The 21,416-nt window shown below is 42.1% G+C and overlaps 1 long non-coding RNA gene across 1 annotated transcript in view; it reads left to right on the top strand.

Moving 5' to 3' along the window:
• The first annotated feature begins 16,002 nt into the window (after positions 1 to 16,002).
• The window catches only part of LOC139433155 (uncharacterized), a 130,016-nt gene continuing 124,602 nt past the window's right edge, over positions 16,003 to 21,416 (top strand). Inside the window, exon 1 of the long non-coding RNA XR_011642728.1 lies at positions 16,003 to 16,318. This is a non-coding gene — a long non-coding RNA (uncharacterized lncRNA). The remainder of the gene's footprint in view (positions 16,319 to 21,416) is intronic.

The following is a 21,416-nucleotide window of genomic DNA, read 5'->3' as shown; positions in this document are numbered from 1 at the left end:
AACAGGTAGGTGTGATATAAGCCTCTGATGTTAATCTAGGTGTTGATTAAGGCAGTCTCTTTGAAGTTATGCGTGAGACTGTCTGCCCCCTGTCCCCTCAGAGTTGTCTAATCTAATTAGCCTCTGATGTTTGCCCTTTGATGTGAGGGTTGAGGTGTTATAACAGGCAGGTGTGATTCCACACCGGTGTGTTATAAGCCTCTGATGTTAATCTAGGTGTCTCTTTGAAGTTATGCGTGAGACTGTCTAGCCCCCGCCCCCTCCCCGCCCAGGCCTCTCCCCTTTCTCCACCCCTTCCTGTCACACGATATGAGGCCAGCAGATAGTGGGGGGTGGAATTAGGTGAAAATAGAAATACGCTCAAACTAAATAAAAAGACAGTCATTTCCACTTACCAAGTCACCTTTCAAAAAAGAAAAATGGCCAAGAGACGACTCTATATGGGTTTAATCAGCGAGACGCCTGTGACAACTTTCCGCCATCTGTCCGGAGCGCCAGTCAAGAAACGAATGCAGCATATGTGCGGGGTTCAGACGCCTCCAGCCGAAGATCTGTGCACAAACTTATCTCGTGTAAAGAGGGAAATAATAAAATATCCTATTGCCCCCATGATCTTTGTCTTTTTTATAATTACTTCCCACAACTATAAGGAAACCCAATATGAAGTTATGTGAGGTTATATGGGGGTAATATTAGAATTTGCTGTATGCAACAAAAAAGGTTTGACTGGTGAAAAAGACCCACTTTTACAGAGGGCTCCTCATGTTTCTTTTTAAGTTTTTGTGAAACTGTTAACTACAAGGAAGTATCTGTTTGCAAAGAGGGTATTCATATTCATTTAAAAAGATCTTATTTAGGTTTTTAATAGTGATACCTAAGGATATTCTCTTTAGTTGTATGGATTGTGAACTAATGTGTAATTACTTTTATTAACTATAAGAAAGTCTCTCTGAAGAGGGAAATAATAATTTAAAATATCCTATTGCCCCCATGATCTTTTTCTGTTTTATAATTACTTCACACAACTATAAGGAAGCCCAATATGAAATTATGAGAGGTTGTATGAGGGTAATATTAGATTTTGCTGTATGCAAAAAAGAGAAGTTTTTAAAAAAAATAACAAAAAACGTTTCTCACCGGCGTGTTATAAGCCTCTGATGTTAATCTAGGTGTCTCTTTGAAGTTATGTGCAAGACTGTCTAGCCCCCGCCCCCTCACAGCCTAGGCCTCTCCCCCTTTCTCCACCCCTTCCTGTCACACGATATGAGGCCAGAAGATAGTGGGGGGTGGAATTAGGTGAAAAAATAAATCCATGCAGACTAAATAAAAAGCCAGTCATTTACACTCACCAAGTTACCTTTCAAAAAAAGAAAAATGGCCAAGAGACGCCTCGATATGGGTTTAATCAGTGAGACGCCTGTGACAACTTACCGCCATCCATCCGGAGCGCCAATCAAGAAACGGATGCAGTATCTGTGCCGGTTTCAGACGCCTCCAGCTGAAGAACTTCATGAAGAATGGACTCTGAAAAATGGCGATGTTTGGGGTTATGTATTCAACTATATGGCGAATGAACTGCATTTCTACAATCTGAAGAATGGATAAATGTATGGACCCCGTAGTGTTAAAGTGACACTGACCTCAACAGATTGGGCTGTGTTAACTCTGGTGTCTTCCAGAGATCTCCACGCAACCAATCTATCGGAACAAGTAGTGCATCAAGAAACCACCGTGGAACCAGCGGTGTACAAGACATTTGCAGTAAAAAGCAAAGAAACGCAGACAGCATGCAAGATCAAAGAAGAGTTTGCACCGCTGCCCCTCAATGTGGAGGAAGAAGAAGGAGATATTCCCCTGCCGCCAGAAGTAAGAAGAGTCCTGACAAGCACCGTCTGGGAAACTAAAAGCGGACCATCGGGGCGTTGGTATTACCGCGCAAGCCAGTTGGTGACGCTGGGGAAGGACCCCTCTGATGATTTTGTTTTGGAGTATTTCAACTCTACATGCGGGGTTTTTCAGACATCCTTGAGGGTGCCTCTGACTGCTTGGCTGAAAATGATTGATGGAAAAGCTACAAAGCTTAAAGAACTTTTTAAACAGAGTCAGACATCGATGGACATTATACTGGTGAAAAAGACTCTCACTTTTGCAGAGGACTCCGCCTCCCACTCAGCATAACAAGTCACACCCTCCTCACCAGATCATTTAAAACTAAGGACCCCTCAATGAAAAGCATTGTGGTTTTCTACCTATGTAAAAGAGCGTCGGGGTTGTCTTACGAAAATGTGTTATCTCTGTATCAAGATGAAAAATACCAACGGTGTGAGAGACGTCATAAAGACACTCATTTTAACCACAGTGTTTGTGCTCTATAAATGTTTAAAGATTGTTACAAAATGTAAAAAATACAAATAAAAAGGTCAGGAGACAAAATTAATTCAGGTGACTCTGTCTAATATTGCCCTGCGTCTGTTTGTATCTTTGTAGGAATCTGACTTTTGTGAACTAATGTTTGTAATTATTGTATTAACTACAAGGAATTCTCTTTGAAGAGGGTATTAATAGTTTAAAGATCTTAATGCCCCCTTGATCATGTCTTTTTTTTAAAAGACTGTTTCTCTAAAAGGCAAGTTTTGTGATTTTAACACTTATTTTACTGCCATTAGGCAGATTTTGGCTTTTGTTCTCTTGCCAAGATACTTTTAGACACACTTTGAGGTATGCAAAACCTTAAACATTTCTGAAAATAAAATACTTTATCCGAATACATTTTCTTTTAAATGCACTTTTTGAAATTATTTATTTATTATTTCAGTGGAACAATCCAGTTTTTGTTAACATCAATGCTTTTTTCTCTTTTCTTGTGTTACTAAGATACTTTTAGACACACTTTGGCGTATGCAACACTTAACAACTGGTAGAATATGAAGTACTGTGTAAGGAATTCGTTTTATTTTTAATGGCAGGGTTTTTAAAAAAAAAACAGTTGTTCAGTTAAACAAGGTTTTTTTCTTTTCTGATAACCTTACCTATTTTAGTTATTTTCTGCTACCAAGATACTTTAAGATACACCTTGATGTACGCAACACTTAACAAAGGGTATAATATGAAGTACTTGGTAAGGAATGGGGTTTTTCTTTAAGGGGTGCAAAACTTTAGAACTGGGTAAAATATTCATTAATTTGTAATGAATTGAGTTTCTTTCTTTTAATTTTCAACATACTATTTTTATACAATGACTTTTCCATATTTCTGACAAACTATACTTTTGACTTTTCCCGTAAAATCTTGACAAACTGGTTGGTTGGATATGATAGATGAAAAAGCTACAACGCTTAAAGAACTTTTTTTAAAAACTCTCAATTCTACAGACGACTTCCCCCATTCAACGCAATAAGTCCCACCCTCCACTCAGCAAATCATCTAAAACGAAGGACCCCACTAAGACGACCGTTGTAAACTAGCCATGGATCTGAGAAAAACAAAGACTCCCCCCACGAGTTGCAGCCAGTAACAGACTCCTGGACTACCATCATCACCACCATTTTGGACACCCGAATCTTGCAGTACTACTGCTGCTGATGTTACTCCTGGGGCCAAGACGTCTCTGTTTATCGACACAGTGAAATCGGTGTTGGTTGATATTGTGAAGAGGGTACAGAGAAGAAATCTGCAACGGGTGCCGAGTCAGTCACCCCGGCCAGAGGCAACACGATTTTCTGAATGACATGCCCGATTTTTTCTTCAGAAACAATTACAACGCGTTAATGAAAAGACTCTGGCTCACCGACTTCATTACTGAGATCGACCAGACTCTTATTGATAAAGACATTTTCACGAATGATTGGAGGATCCAAGGCGCTTCGGAGGCTTTTCTTCACAATCTCAAAAATTGCAGACGCCTCAAGGAGAGACATGAAAAGATCCATGCTGAGTTGGATGGAGAAGAAGAAGACTAATAACCAGCAGTTGACTGAAGCCAGGGATTTGTTCGATACATTGACTTTTTTTTCTTTAAAGTAAAATAAAAATGGGAAACTACTATGCAAAACACTCTATATATATTGATCATAATGTAGTCAATACCCTTTTAATAAGTGTGGTTATGAGGACGATTTAAAACAGAATGAGTAGTGACCCCTGTGTAAAAAGAATGGCTGAAGTTTGTAAACTGGAAGACATTTTGGATATCGTTTGTTCTGGCAGTACTATTCCGGGTCATTGGGAAACGATTGGAAACGAAACATTTAAAGTGGTCCTGGAATCTTCATTTTCCGAAACATTCTGTAACATTACCTCAGAAATGAAACAAACATCAAAAGTGTATCATGTGCTCTCATTGTATGCTCTGTTTGTAGATGTAATGCATCTTTGTGTCGAAAACAGCATACACGTGAATATTTTGACTGAAGTGAAAAAATTCCATCATGATATTTCCAGTAATCTGGGGAATTCTAAGCTGGAGACGATCCTGGGGATGTTACAATCAGTATAACTATTGATTTTGTGTGTGAACAAATAAAAATGTAAATAGGAAATTTTAAAAAAATAAATAAAGTGTTTTTTTTACATTTAAAAACTGTTGTCTTCATTATAGCAAGGGGAGCGTGTCTGATACATGTGTATTACAGTCCTTCACATGCACTGTTGTCTTCATTATAACAAGGGGAGGATAACAGGGAAGATGTAGGATAAATGTGTATTGAAACGTGCATATTATACACCCACAGAAACACAGAAACGCAGAAACACAGAAACGCAGAAACACAGACACACAGAAAACACTAGTATGGTTTTTGTGTTTTCAGTGTTTTCTATGTGTCTGTACACACAAAGCACAGATCATTTAAAACAAACCCTGAATCAAATTTAGAGAGGACCATTAAGAGTCAGATGCTTGACGAAATCTACTAAAACAAAGTACTTCATTATTTACTTTTCAGCTTTTATACACAAAAGTGTATCTTTCAGTAACTTTCTCAGAGAATTTAAGCATACATCTGTCAAATGTTCAAAACAGCCTTGTTTCACTGAAATAGCCTCAAATTCACAAACTACCATTAAGAGTCAGAATCCTAATTAAATCTACTAAAACTAAAAAAAAGTACTTCATGGTAGTGGTCAGCTTTTAAACATAAAAGTGTATCTTTTCAGTATCTTTTTGAGAGAATTAAGCATAAATCTGTCAAATGTTCAAAACAGCCTGGTTTCACTGAAATGGTCCCGGCCCCAGTTCAGGCCCCAGCAGCCATGGTTCCGGCTACAGAACCGGCCCACACAGCCATGGTTCCAGCCCCAGTCCTGGCCCCAGCAGCCATGGTTCCGGTCTCAGCAGCCATGGTCCCGACTCCAGTTTCGGCTCCAGGACTGGCTTACCGGCCGACGCCAGCTCCCCGAGTCCTGTCGGCGTACCGGCCGATTCCAGCACCTCGTCTCCTGTTGGCTCTCCAGCCGACGCCAGCTCCCCGAGTCCTGTCGGCGTACCGGCCAACGCCAGCTCCCCGAGGCCTGTCGGCGCACCGGCCGACTCCACCACCTCGTCTCCTGCTGGCTCCCCAGCCGACGCCAGCTCTCCGTGTCCTGTCGGCGTACCGACCGACACAAGTTCCTCTCAAGACCCATCTCAAGTCCCCTCTCGACTTCCCTCTCAAGTCCCTTCTCAAGTCTCCTCTCCAGTTCCCTCTCAAGTCTTCTCTCCAGTTCCCTCTCAAGTCTCCTCTCGAGCTACCTCTCGAGTCTCATCTCGAGTCATCTCTCAAGTCTCCTCTGGAGTCCCCTTTCAAGACAATTCTCAAGTCACCTCTCAAGTCACCTCCCGAGTTCCATCTCAAGTCACCTCCCAAGTTCCCTCTCGAGTCCCCTCTCAAGTCTCTTCTCCAGTCCCCTCTCAAGTCACCTCTCAAGTTCCCTCTCGAGTTCCGCTGGGGGTCCTGCCAACCCTGTGTCCTGTGCCGTTGGAGGCCCCGCCGTCTACTCTTCTGCTGTGGGTCCTACCAACCCTATGTCCTGTGCCGTTGGAGGTTCCGCTGGGGGTCCTGCCAACTCTATGTCCTGTGCCGTTGGAGGCCCCGCCGACTACTCTTCTGCCGGGGGTCCTGCCAACTCTATGTCCTGTGCCGTTGGAAGTTCCGCTGGGGGTCCTGCCAACTCTATGTCCTGTGCCGTTGGAGGCCCCGCCGACTACTCTTCTGCCGGGGGTCCTGCCAACCTTATGTCCTGTGCCGTTGGAGGTCCCGCCGACTACTCTCCTGCCGGGGGTCCTGCCAAGCCTGTGCCCTATCCCGTTGGGGGTCCCGCCGTCTACTCTTCTGCCGGGGGTCCTGCCAACCCTATGTCCTGTGCTTTTGGAGGTCCCGCCAACTACTCTTCCGCTGAGAGTCCTGCCAATCCCATGTCTTGTTCCGTTGGAGATCCCGCCGTTACCTGTCTCGCCGGGGGTCCTGCCAACTCCTGGTCCTCTTCCGTGGGGGATCCTGCCGAAGCCTGTCCCACCGGCTCTGGTTCCTGTCCGGCCGACACCGGGTCCTGCCCGGCCTCCGGAGCTGTCCCGTCAGCACCTTCCTCCCCGGCCTCCGGAGCTGTCCCGTCAGCGCCCTCCTGCCCAGCCTCCGGAGCTGTCCCGTCAGCGCCCTCGAGCCCGGCCCCCTGAGAGCCGCGGTCTTCGCCTTCAAGCCCGGCCCCCTGAGAGCCGCGGTCTTCGCCTTCGAGCCCGGCCTCCTCAGTGCCGCAGTCTTCGGCCTCGAGCCCGGCCCCCTGAGTGCCGCGGTCTTCGGCCTCGAGACCGGCCCCATGAGAGCCGCGGTCTTCGCCCTCGAGCCCGGCCCCCTGAGTGCCACGGTCTTCGCCCTCATGCTCGGCCCCCTGACTCTTCCTGCCGCTGCCTTCACCCTCATGCTCGGCCCCCTGAGTTTGCCCGCTGTGGTCTTCGCCCCTCCATGGACTTTACCTTGTCCCCGGGCCGTCCGCCCGAGACCCCCACCTTGGACTTTGCCTCCGGGCCGTCCGCCCGAGATCCCTTCCGGGCCCTCTGTGCTCCTGGGCTGTCAGCCCAAAAACCGTCCTCGAGACCCCCTCCACCCACCCTGGTGGCCCTAGTGTCTTGAAATAAAGGTTTATCAGAGTTATCTGCTAGTGATGGCGAGATGAAGCCTTATGAAGCTTTGAAGCTTTCCAGCCAATTGGTTCGCAAAAGGGTTCATCTCATGAGGCTTCATCATGGGCTTCATCTGAACACAAACCCCGCTGTTGGTCAAAGTGTGTAAAACAGGCAGATTGGACATCTCAATAGTGTGCTGTATCTCATACCGAGTTCCCAATGAGTAAAGCCTTAGAATAACTCTAAACAACGAACATTAAATCATAGCTTCATGTCAACAATATTGTTTTTATTCCAGTTGGATTATTGTGATTGAAAAGCCTAAGGAGGCTGGTAAACATTGCAAAGAGGGGTTTGCATTCCTTCATAAACTTAACCATGTTGTAGCCTGAGAAAGGCTAAACCATATAAAGAATACATTTATTAACTACATTATCTCATTTAGCTGTAGCTTTTATAAACAACAAAAAATACGTATTGACCAGTTGTTGAACCAGGTCAACTGCCTTCCAGCCACAGCACACACACTAAATCTCACTGAAAACACTGCATCAAATGTATTCCTGTATTTATTCATTTATTTATTCATGTTTTTATTCCTAAATGTATTTATGCTTGTATCTATTTATACCTATGACATGTTCAGACCTCTATATAAGTGAGGGTCTGAGCTCTCTTAATTCCATCGTGTCACCGGGCCCGGGTACAGGAGGGGTAATATGGTTCTTATTATACATCCATGGGTATTATGAGCGTTGTGGTTCAACGGTTCAACCGATCCGAAACGCTTTCTGAAGCAGTCACGTGGTATCGACAGGCAGCGAGGCTTCGTTTGTCATCGATGACGTCACTGGCCCAAAACGATACAAGCCTCGATACAAGCTTCACAAAAAGCTTCGGGGATTACTCGACACACGCTCCGAAGCCTCGGCGCAATACGTAACATCACTATTATCTGCATTTGGGTCCTGCTTCCTTCACTCAACCGTGACAATATCACTTCATAATGTATCATATATTTCCTTATCTGAGTCAGCTGAGCCGTATCTGGCCGTGCAACACTCACAGTGTCACATACTGTGTGCAGAAGTATTATTTTAAGCAACACATTAAGTTGACGAAACACTCGAGTCAAATGTAATTAAAGTCAGATCCACTCGTGTCTTAGACGGGGCAGTGATATCATAAACCTGTTAATGTACGCATTCAAACACTTTTTCTTTTTCCAGCTGTATTCACCTGCAGGTGCAGCTATGTGGCTTTGATCCTGGATAAAGTGTTTAAGTCATGGATGTTTAAAGTTTAACTTCTTCATATGTCCAATATTATAGTTGACTTTTCATTCAGGAAGTATGACGCTGCGCTGTCAGTACGCTTCTCCATGTTTGTGATTGGTCGAATGCTCCAAATAACACCTCTTTCATGTGAACGCGCACCTAACTAGATAGGACACGGCTGGCTTGAACGATCCACTTGATAACCAGCGTCGTAGTACAGTTTAGCAAGAGCGCGTATGTTTTGGATTAGGCCAACCGGCTAACTCAAACATATCCAGGTTAGGTTGAACCAGCTTTGTAGTACAGGCCTCTGAACAGGTTCCCTATTCTGAAGTTGCCTCCTCTTCACACTTTGTAAATACATTATAGCACACAACTACTGAAATTAACCTCAACAGTACATGAACAAAGTAGGCACACGAGAGGTTCAGACACATCCCAAAACATGTCAAGTTTTCCAAGGCTGAGAACACATACAGTGGGGCAAAAAAGTATTTAGTCAGACACCAATTGTGCAAGTTCTCCCACTTAAAAAGATGAGAGAGGCCTGTCATTTTCATCCTAGGTACACTTCAACTATGAGAGACAGAATGGGGGGAAAGAATCCAGGAAATCACATTGTAGGATTTTTAATGAATTAATTGGTAAATTCCTTAGTAAAATAAGTATTTGGTCACCTACAAACAAACAAGATTTCTGGCTCTCACAGACTTCTTCTTTAAGAGCCTCCTCTGTCCTCCACTTGTTAACTGTATTAATGGCACTTGTTTTAACTCGTTATCAGTATAAAAGACACCTGTCCACAACCTCAAACAGTCACACTCCAAACTCCACTATGGCCAAGACCAAAGAGCTGTCAAAGGACACCAGAAACAAAATTGTAGACCTGCACCAGGCTGGGAAGACTACATCTGCAATAGGTAAGCAGCTTGGTGTGATGAAATCAACTGTGGGAGCAATTATTAGAAAATGGAAGACATACAAGACCACTGATAATCTCCCTCGATCTGGGGCTCCACGCAAGATCTCACCCCGTGGGGTCAAAATGATCACAAGAACGGTGAGCAAAAATCCCAGAACCACACGGGGGACCTAGTCAATGACCTGCAGAGAGCTGGGACCAAAGTAACAAAGGCTACCATCAGTAACACACTATGCTGCCAGGGACTCAAATCCTGCAGTGCCAGACGTGTCCCCCTGCTTAAGCCAGTACATGTCCAGGCCCGTCTGAAGTTTGCTAGAGAGCATTTAGATTATCCAGAAGAGGATTGGGAGAATGTCATATGGTCAGATGAAACCAAAATAGAACTTTTTGGTAAAAACTCAACTAGATGTGTTTGGAGGAGAAAGAATGCTGAGTTGCATCCAAAGAACACCATACCTACTGTGAAACATGGGGGTGGAAACATCATGCTTTGGGGCTGTTTTTCTGCAAAGGGACCAGGACGACTGATCCGTGTAAAGGAAAGAATGAATGGGGCCATGTATCGTGAGATTTTGAGTGACAACCTCCTTCCATCAGCAAGGGCATTGAAGATGAAACGTGGCTGGGTCTTTCAGCATGACAATGATCCCAAACACACCGCCCGGGCAACAAAGGAGTGGCTTCGTAAGAAGCATTTCAAGGTCCTGGAGTGGCCTAGCCAGTCTCCAGATCTCAACCCCATAGAAAATCTTTGGAGGGAGTTGAAAGTCCATGTTGCCCTGCGACAGCCCCAAAACATCACTGCTCTAGAGGAGATCTGCATGGAGGAATGGGCCAAAATACCAGCAACAGTGTGTGAAAACCTTGTGAAGACTTACGGAAAACGTTTGACCTCTGTCATTGCCAACAAAGGGTATATAACAAAGTATTGAGATGAACTTTTGTTATTGACCAAATACTTATTTTGCACCATAATTTGCAAATAAATTATTTTAAAATCAGACAATGTGATTTTCTGGATTTTGTTTCTCATTTTGTCTCTCATAGTTGAGGTATACCTAGGATGAAAATTACAGGCCTCTCTCATCTTTTTAAGTGGGAGAACTTGCACAATTGGTGGCTGACTAAATACTTTTTTGCCCCACTGTATGCAGCCTGTATTTTTTTATAAAAACTGATTTTTAACAGAGTTTATATATTTGTGATCATACTGTGTGACCCGCTTGTATACATGTACTTACACAATAGGTGAGAGGTGGTTATTGTGTTTTTGACAAGACTAACGGTGGGTGTAATTATGCTATGGCCCCCCCTCCCTTAGGGGAATTCATCCACAAAAAAGACACTGGACGCTGCACTAGGTCAGAAACCAAAGGAGACTGTGAGGTCCACCGTAGACGGACCACTTTTGGACAAAATGTCCTCTCCATTAAAAGCAGCTCATTGTGGAATGACTGAGATACAGGATTGTCCCACTCTCAATAGTTTTAAAGGTCAACTCAAAGAATGGTTGAGAAACAAACAGACGTGCAATCACCGCTAAATGCACTTTAATACAGGGGTATCTTCTCTTGCACTTTATATGTCTTCGTTGCTGTTATATTGTATTACCATGTCATAAATACTTGTGTATGCTGCTCTTGCTCTTTTGCACTTTTTGCATATCAGGTATTTTGTTTTTGCTATGTTTGTAAAATATAATTTTCTTAAATGTTTTATGTGAGGGAAATTAGCTCAAAGCTAAATCTGGCACTGTTACGCTTGACACATTTTAATGTTTAAAGTGTTCATTATCGTGCATTGTCCCTGCCAAATAAACGATTAAATAAATAAATACATTTGAAAACTGTCAATAAATGTTCAGTACAAATTTTACAAAAATATAAATGTGCAAATACTAATAAATTGCAAATATTAAGCATACTATGCTGGTCACCAGCATCCACCTATCACCAGCTTATGTTTAATACTAGTATTAAATATACCATGCTGGAAGCTTACCAGGATTCCAGGTGACAAGCATACATTGTATAAATACTAGTATGATTATTTAAACCAGAGATTCATTGTGTCATTGTGTATTCTGGTAACTACCACAATACATATATTGTATAGTGTTCATAACAGTATTTTAATGTAATACATAAATAGCTAGTTAATATAATACAAATATACAGTAACAATTCAATAATTATACAAAAAATAAACCAACCTACAAATTAACCTACAGCAAAAATAAATATGTTATCTAAAACAGGTGCATTTGATTTAAAATGTAAATAATAAATAGTATTAAATATTTAAATGGGAACAAAAACAGTAACAATATGTATGATAATAAATGCAACAAAGAAATTACAACATTCTTTTCTTAAGTCTTTTTTTTTTCTTGTTTATGTCCATAATTGTTCCCGTTGTTTGGCGTCCAGCCTTTCCCAATCTGGCCTGCATTTCTGTCTGTTGAAGCCACTTCTTGAAGCAAACTGAAAATAAATGTATAGATATAAGTACACTGTAGAAAATGTAATAAAACTTAAAATGTACGTTAAAATTCAGGCAGCTGTGGTTTCCAGAACTTGACCGTTAAAAGTATAGTAAAATACATTACAAATTACAGTTTGTTGGCATAGACGTTACAGTCAACAATTGCTTATGGTAAATAACAATGGCAAAAACCTTTGGTAGAGTTAGCTAACATTTGCGAACGTCAAAACCTCTAACGTGCATTACATTGACAATTTTGAAGACAACTTTTGATCAGACAACGACGAAGGTTAGACATAATGCCGTGCTCGCTACCTACCGCCACGTGTTGTGATGTCTGTTTTTGTTTATAATGTCACGAGTTCTTATCATGGAGTGATGATATAGATACCTGTCGATTCTGTGTATTCTCACGATGCTAATCGATATGTTGGATGTGCAGTTATGATAAGTAATAAGGGTGTTATACCGTGTTTTCTGTGCAAACGGCATATTAGCATTTTTTCAGCACGGGGCTAATTCAGAGGCTCAGCGTTACCTTTGTGTTTTTTTTTGCCAAAAAAAAAAAAAGATCAGTTAGTTTCTTCCCGTAAATGAATATGAAACATTCATAGTTTATTCAATCTTAAGAAGGCCTCAGACGCTGTTTCCTGCAGATGATGCGTTTTTCCGCCCGGGGGCGGGCCAATGGGGTTCAACAGGTTAAAAGGTGATTTAACCTGTTTCCGGTTATTTTATTTTGAAATTCAGTTCCTGACGGACGCGAAAAAAGCCCGAAATTATAGAATTAAACAGATAAATAAAAACACGGATAATTGTGTGTTATTGTTGAGTAATTAACAGTGTGTTATTTAGAAAATAATAACAAATTAGAAGGAAAACAAATATTTAAAAAATACAGATTTCAGTATTCTGAGGCTCTGAGCCCCATTTATTTTCCTCTCGGACGGCAAAAAAAGTCAGACATTATACGATTTAAAATAAAAATCAATAATCGTGGCTTGATATTGAGTAAGAACATGTTTTTATGAACCACACAGCTTCGGGTCTTCCAAGACCCGACCGGACAAAAAGACGTGGTGCAGGCACGAAACATACATGTCAGGACCTCGACACAAACTGATGGACCCAAATGCACGACCCAGAGACAAAGTCTTGAATGTAACAAAAATGTATCTTTTATTTCAAAGATCAGGTAATTCCTTTTAACAGAGTAGGTACTGGAATTAACAAAAAGCGCTCACAAGGAGGACAAAACTATGCATAACAAAAGAGAACTTAAGAAAGAAACTTAAGCCTACTAAATAAACAAAACAACAAAACCTGACATGAGCAAAAGCGATCCTTTCTTAGCTGAGGCTTGGCACGACCATTCGGGGAAACAAACAAGACAAACTGACACAGGACAGGAGAGAGACAGGACTATTTAAACATGAGGTGAGTGGGAACAGGTGGAAACAATCAGGGGTGGGGCGGACACTGATGATGGCGGGACAAACACACAAGGGGAGGAAGAAAGGACCTGAAATTAAAGACAAGAGGTAAGTACAAAATAAAACAGGAAATTACGGACAAAATACATAAACATAACTAACACATTTGACGAGACACAACAGTACCCCCCTTCTAGGGACGACTCCTGATGGCCCAGGCTGATCAGGACGACGATCGTGGAAGTCACTGATCAGAGTTGTATCAATGATAAGTGCGGGAGCTACCCATAAGCGCTCCTCAGGACCGTATCCCTCCCATTCGACCAGGTATTGATGTCCTCGGCCCTGTTTGAGGACCGCTAGTAGCTTCCTGATCGTGTATACCGGGCCCCCGTCGATGATCCGGGGTGATAGAGGGGCCTTGGAGGCGGGAACTAGGGCGCTCTCCTGAACAGGCTTGATTTTGCTGACGTGGAACGTGGGGTGGACCTTGAGAGACCTGGGGAGTCAGAGACGCACGGCGACAGGGTTAATAATGTTCTGAATTGGGAAAGGACCCACGACCCTTGGTGCCAACTTCCTGGCGGGAACGATCGGCCGCTGCCTTCATCCTAGCGGATGTCCGAAGGAGTGCCTGCAGAGCTCCGATCCAGACCTTCCGACAACGTCGGACCATGGTGTGCGCAGACGGGACTCTGACCTCCTCCTCGTTGGCTGAGAACAGCGGGGGTTGATATCCATAGGCCCACTGGAAGGGGGAGAGACCTGTAGAAGCCGATGGGAAGAGTATTGTGGGAGTGTTCCACCCAGGTGAGTTGGTCGCTCCATGACCTCGGGCTCTGGGACACGAGGTATCTGAGGCAGGTCTCGAGGTCCTGATTTAGGCGTTCTGTCTGGCCATTGGACTGGGGGTGGTAGCCAGAAGACAGGCTGACGGTGGCGCCTAGGAGCCGGCAGAATTCCGTACAGAAGACGGTGATGAACTGGGGACCTCGGTCGGACACCACATCACTGGGGAAACCATGAATCTTGAATACGTGGGTTAGCATGACCTCTACCATTTCCTTGGCAGAGGGAAGTTTAAGCAGAGGGATAAAGTGAGCCATCTAGGTGAATCGGTCTACTACCGTCAGGACGGCAGTGTTACCCTTAGAAAGTGGTAGTCCGGTGACAAAGTCCAGCGAGATATGGGAACAAGGACGTTGAGGCACGGGCAGAGGCTGAAGAAGACCCATCAGAGCCAGGGATGAGGTCTTGATACGGGCGCACACGGGACAGGCAGCCACGTATTCCGTCACCTCCTTCACCATGGCTGGCCACCAGAAACGCTGTTTTATGGTGAACATCGTTCGCCGGATACCTGGATGACATGTGAATTCATGAGTCCGAGTCATCGTACGCAAGAATTCACGAGTCCGAGTTGCGTCAATCAGTGCGCGAGTCCGAGTGGAGAGTCCCAAAAAATCGGCACTCGAGTCCGTGTCCAGGACTCAAGTACTCCATCTCTGGCTATAGACATGCTTTTTATCATACTGTTTTGTACAGAGGAGACTTTGTTATAGATTTATTTACATGTGTGTGAAAGTAACTGGAAATGTGTGTGTGTGTGTGTGTGTGTGTGTGTGTGTGTGTGTGTGTGTGTGTGTGTGTGTGTGTGTGTGTGTGTGTGTGTGTGTGTGTGTGTGTGTGTGTGTGTGTGTGTGTGTGTGTGTGTGTGTGTGTGTGTGTGTGTGTGTGTGTGTGTGTGTGTGTGTGTGTGTGTGTGTGTGTGTGTGTGTGTGTGTGTGTGTGTGTGTGTGTGTGTGTGTGTGTGTGTGTGTGTGTGTGTGAGTGTGTGTGTGAGACTCCTGCCCCACCTCCAACACTTTTTTTTTAGTTGTGCATCGTTATTTGTGTTTAAGCAACATGCCACTTGAACTTTATTTCAATTAACTTAGTAGTAATTATTGTCCTACATTTTAATTGGTTTTACAGAGAGGTTTCACATCTGCCTGGGCCTAGCGGCCCACAGTCGGTGTATATATCCAGGAGCCAGAACCTCCATCTGTACCTGCCACCAGGGGCCTATACTACGAAGCTGGTTCAACCTAACCTGGATATGTTTGAGTTAGCCGGTTGGCCTAATCCAAAACATACGCGCTCTCGCTAAACTGTACTACGACGCTGGTTATCAAGTGGATCGCTCAAGCCAGCCGTGTCCTATCTAGTTAGGTGCGCGTTCACATAAAAGGGGTGGTATCTGGAGCATTCGACCAATCACAAACATGGAGAAGCGTACTGACAGCGCAGCGTCATACTTCCTGAATGAAAAGTGAACTTTAATACTAGTCAAAAATGAAGAAGTTAAACTTTAAACATCCATGACTTAAACACTTTATCCAGGATAAAAGCCACATAGCTGCACCTGCAAGGTGAATACAGCTGGAAAAAGAAAAAGTGTTTTAATGCGTACATTAACAGGTTTATGATATCACTGCCCCGTCTAAAACACGATCTGACTTCAATTACATTTGTCTCGAGTGTTTCGTCAACTTATGTGTTGCTTAAAATAATACTTCTGCATACAGTCTGTGACACTGTGAGTGTTGCACGGCCAGATACGGCTCAGCTGACTCAGATAAGGAGATATATGATACATTATGAAATGATATGCCGCGGACTGTACTTAATGTACTCTGATCCGGGTACTTATGTTGTGGCCGATATTTAAGTAAGCTTTCTTAACGCTAATGTTATAATAGTCAGATTGCTCTGAAGATGGAGGTGATATTCTATTAATGTTCACGTTCACACAGTCGGTGATTTTTGCTGGCCGTCTTTCCTGCGACGGCAGTTTTTCTGTATTTCCTTTCTCCTGTAATATGACTTGATCGCTTTAAACTCCGCACACTGAGCTCTGATTGGTCAGCAGGCAGTGCTTTCACTGAGTTGAGCTCTTAGCCTGCAACCTAACCTGGTCCCGACCAGGTTAGCTGCTTAGCATATATTACCATGGAGATCTAGCCTGCTAAAAAGAGAACCAGCTTCGGATGACCGGAAAGCCGGAGTTTTCCCTGAATTTAGCCGGCTAAGCGAAAATCCTGCTTCGCAGTATACCCCCCAGGTCAAGATATACCTCGACACAAAGTTCTGATATTGTAAATAGTACGATTTTCCAGTTTCTTATATTTTTGTGAATAGTTAGTTGAAAAGAACATATTTATAATAAATTGTTGGTTGAAAAATTGTTCTAATGCTGAATTTTTATTTGTACACATTACACAACCTTGGTATGTCATATGAAGTCATTATTCAGTCCTGATGTATCTCAGTCCCTGCTGTGAGGAAAGTAGATTGATAAACAACTATTTTACTCAAAATTCGAATTTACACATTTTCATTTTAGACATGAATTACAAATGTATATACAGTGTTAGTCATATATTACACTACATTTGTGAACCTAAGACGTTGGTAAACCAAATCTAAAACACCAGAAAATGGATGACATGAGTAGTCTGTGTTTTCACAAGAGTTCTGAAGATTTCAAAAAAATCGGATGTCAAATGTTCAGCTTAAACAGTATAAACATAATACAATTAAATACAAATAAAAGCATAAACAGGAATATACATAAACAGTAGAAAGGGCACAATAAATATTACAACATTTAATGTAGCCTTACTGTGAAGGCTAACCTAAATACGGTGCTTTTCTACAGATAACCTTACCACTGCACTGGTAAGGTAAAACTAGGCCTATTAATAAGATGTGAAGTGCTTTGTAACTTTGACCCGCTTGAATGAATTCATACACACAAAATATGAAGAAAGAGTTATCTCTGGGGCTACTTCGCTGCCAGCTGTAGCCCCCGGGACCCGAAACTGGCGTAGCATAAGTACTTCAACATCAATGCATACGAATGGGCTCGATATAGGCTGTATTGAACAAATAAACTAACACAAACTAACTGTATCACTAGACATGATGGTCATAGGCGGCGCGTGAGGCTCAGGTTTGGGAAGGCTAAATAACTTTTTTTACCTGACGCTGCCCGCCTCCGGCGAGTATAGAAAATAGATCAACTCAGTGACCAATCAGAGCTCAGTGTGCGGAGTATAAATCTAACACGTCATATTACAGGATAAAGGAAATACAGTTTAAACTGCCGTATGCAGGGGAGACACCGGGGTGTCGCACTTATCTTTCATATCACATCATCAATCAGATCATCGCGATCATATAATATATATTTCCTTATCTGAGTCAGTTGAGCCGTATCTGGCCGTGCAATACTTACAGTGTCACATACTGTATGCAGAAGTATTATTTTAAGCAACACATTAGCTTGACGAAACACTCAACTCAAATGTAATTAAAGTCAGATCCACTGTGGGGCAGTGATATCATAAAACTGTTGTATGCTTTCAAACGCTCGGTAGTTAATTTATTTTTTAACCAGTTGTTCTATATTCATTTTGCAGGTGGAACTATGTGGCTTGTATCCTGGATTATATGTTTAAATCATGGATGGTTAAAGCTCATATTTGTCTAATATTAGTTTACTTTTCATTACTGAAGTATGAAGCTGCACTGTCAGTACCAACAAGTCCTCCAACTCATACGACCAAATGGGTCGATTGTTTAAACCCATATTACGACCAAATATGTCGTTTGTTCAAGCGCTTAATACGACCTATAATTACGTTTGAAAATTGTCGGCCTCGAGTGCTCCCGTTGAATGCAAACGTTACAGAGGGTTGTTTATTCACAAATAACCCTCTCTGTAAAATCCTAAATTGTAGGATAGTTTGGCCATTAAAACGCGTTATGATTAGATTTCTAGCGAGAAGTATATATTGTACTTTTAGAATCCACGTCCAGTCGATATGTAGGATCTATAGTTTGATAGATATTACGAAGATGATTTGAGATTTCGTCAGGAGAACGTGTATATGCGGCAAGCTTCCATGTAAAGTTACGGGTTGAAAACAGTATTTCCGGTCTCGCCGTTTTCATAATAAAACCAATGATCAAATGATTTAACAGTGATATCTGCACTACTCATCCACTAAAAAAACATCAGTTTATCCTAGTTAATTATACAACATTAATTGGTTTAAATTGTGTACAATGCTTTTGTGTTTTTCCCATAGGTTTTTCTCTTTCGATTCTGAGAGACACGTTTCTTTTTTCAGAGGTTTTGATAGGCTAAAATCACGCCGCAATGCACGTCGGGATATGGTGTTTATGTGATATGAAATCGGAAAACATTAAAAAAAATAATAATAATATTTTATTCCGAGTGTTCTTGCTTTTCTCTTTGAAAGTCATCACATAACGGCATTGTAATACACGGTTCGGCTGCATTAAATATTACATACCTGCCCTAGATATGTATTTATAGAGCCCTGATCAGAAGACCTTTTGACAAACTGGAAGAGATGCCGCCAAAACTGAATACGTGACGTGGACCATAAATATATCAACAATTAAACAACATCTTCCATTTCTTTTCACACAATACGTCTCCTTGCAGTATCAACACTAATTCGGCTGACTTTTATATTTGATCCAATTAGTAGATAGTCTGTATTTACACAGCTGACAGAAAGGGACTTTTTTGTAGTTTTTAAAGATATTACTGATTTTCTGAACTACCTTTCCAACTCCTCATGCAGTTGACTGTTACAGGTCTATACAGGTTCATGGTACAATGCATAAGCTTCACATCGAGAGACTGAAACTGTATTTTCCTTTACCGTTCTGTTTTAAACTCACAATAAAGTGAATAGTCATATTATGTACGATATTATTATGTTTTATTAACTAGACCACTGGTCTAAACCGCACCTCCTAGTGGTTAAAGCACGTTATTGAATGTAGTTGTTGAATAAGTTATATTTATTTAGTTATTGATGAAAACCTTTAAATATTAAGAGTAGCCTACATACAAAATAGGGGTCAATGATAGAAATATAGAATGGAAAATATCTAGAAGATACTGTAGTGATCTCTACAATAAAACAGTTTAGTGCAGGACGTCCAAAGATATTAACAGGAGGATGTGCAAAACAGACAAACTGATAAGGCTGAATTTTACTCAGGTGTAACTAAAGTCTGATTTAAGGGTTGTTTATATTTCACATCATTAATCAGAATCTGCAAAGTAACACAAATAAATGTAGTAGAGTAAAAATACCAGGTTAACCTCTGAATTGTAGTGGAGTAGAACAAAGTAGTACATGCTGCTGTAACAAAAACATTTCCCAACTTGGGATCAATAAAGTATCTTATCTTAAGATGATCGATGGCTACTGCCATATTTGCTAAATGTGCATCTGAACCTTGACAAGTGCATGTTTCAGGCTTATCAATTAACAACGGACATAAGACCATAAGACACAGACATAAGACCAGCTGTCATGTGGGTATATTAATGCTGCCCATTATGGACACAAGCAATTTTCACCCATGTATTAATTATATGTTTTAAATTTGATAACACCAATGTGTTTTCGTATCCCCTAAACCTCCAGGGATGTATACAGTTTAATACTGGCAACTTCTAATTGTGGGAAATACGAAAACGTCTTTTAAAACTACATTTCCTAGACGTGCCATAGAACATGTTGCGAAACACACAATAGCCAGCAAGTGTAATTCTGGGGGGGAGGGCCGGGCTGGACCCGTCCAAGTCCAGTTTTGGATAGTCTGGCGTGGTTCCATTCCATTTCAAAGAGCTTTGACGCTCAGCGTAACCTTGTCGCACTGCCACTCCAATATCCAATCACAGAGCTTGAGGGCTAATCACGGGGTTTGTAAAGCAAGGCGGATGTTGTAGTCACAAACGATAGCTGGGGATTCTGGGTAGTGTAGTGTCTTCGGAAACTCTGTAGTGTCTAAACTCCGAAAAAACAATTTGTTTCTCCAAATCGAAGGTTAAAAACACAAAAGCATTGTACACAATTTAAACCAATCAATATTGTATAATTAACAAGGATAAACTGATGTTTTTTAGTGGATGAGTAATGGAGATATCACTGCGTAATCATTTGACAGTGTGGGGAATACTTCCGGTTTTATTATGAAAACTTCGAGACCGGAAATACTGTTTTCACCCACGCTAACTTTACATGGAAGTTGCCCCATATACAGTACACGTTCTCCTGGCGAGACCTCAAATCATGTTCGTATATCTATCAAACTGTAGATCCTACACATCCACTGGACATGGATTATAAAAGTACAATATACACTTCTCGCTAGAAATCTAATAAAAAAGCATTTTAATGGCCAAACTATTCCACAATTTAGGATTTTCCAGAGAGGGTTATTTGTGAATAAACGACCCTCCGGAGCGTTTGCAATCGACAGGAGCATGTTGTTTCTTAGACGACCACTAGAGGCGCTACACTTTAAAACGTGTCTCTGGGTCGTATTTAGCTGCTGAACAATCGACCTATATGGTCGTTTTTTGTAGGAGGACAGGCTGGTCAGTACACTTGTCCCTGTTTGTGATTGGTCAAATGTAGCTAACCCCGCCCCTTTCACATGAATGCGCTCTCAGCTGGAGACAGAATCCCTGGCTTGATTTACAGAGTTGATAACCAGCGTTGTAGGACCGCTTAGCGAGATCTCGTTTGTTAGGGTTAGTTAAGATAACTCAAACATATCCAGGGTCTGTTGAACTGGCTTCGTAGTACAGTTTGCTGGTGGCTGCATAGCAGCGCTAATGTCAAAGACACAAACATTATATTTTTATTTTACCAGGATGCAGTGACAACAATATTTGGGAAGGCTTAGCCTTCCCTAGCCTACAGTACCCGCCGCCCCTGGCGCTAATGTCAAAGACACAAACATTATATTTTTATTTTACCAGGATGCAGTAACAAAAATATTTGGGAAGGCTTAGCCTTCCCTAGCCTACAGTACCTGCCGCCCCTGACTGTAGTCCACTGCCCCTTTACAAGATGCTTGAGAACATCTTGTTCTGTGTTATCCTTATCAGTGGCTACAGGGCAAAACTCCACAGTTTCTGGGTGATGTTTTAGAATAAGTATGTTTACTTTAGGATTATGCAATGTTAAACTTTTATATTGTCTGTTAATCACAAAGATTGGGTTTTTACAAATGATTAATAGAAGCCTCAACATTATGATATTGAGTGTCTCAAAAAGATGAACTTCATAGTCAATTGAATTCTGCTGATGCAGTTTCAG

Source organism: Pseudochaenichthys georgianus, chromosome 24 (genome assembly GCF_902827115.2).
Source record: "Pseudochaenichthys georgianus chromosome 24, fPseGeo1.2, whole genome shotgun sequence".
Taxonomy (NCBI): Eukaryota; Metazoa; Chordata; class Actinopteri; order Perciformes; family Channichthyidae; genus Pseudochaenichthys; species Pseudochaenichthys georgianus.
Note: the sequence above shows the minus strand (reverse complement) of the source record. Positions and strands in the feature narration are given on the sequence as shown.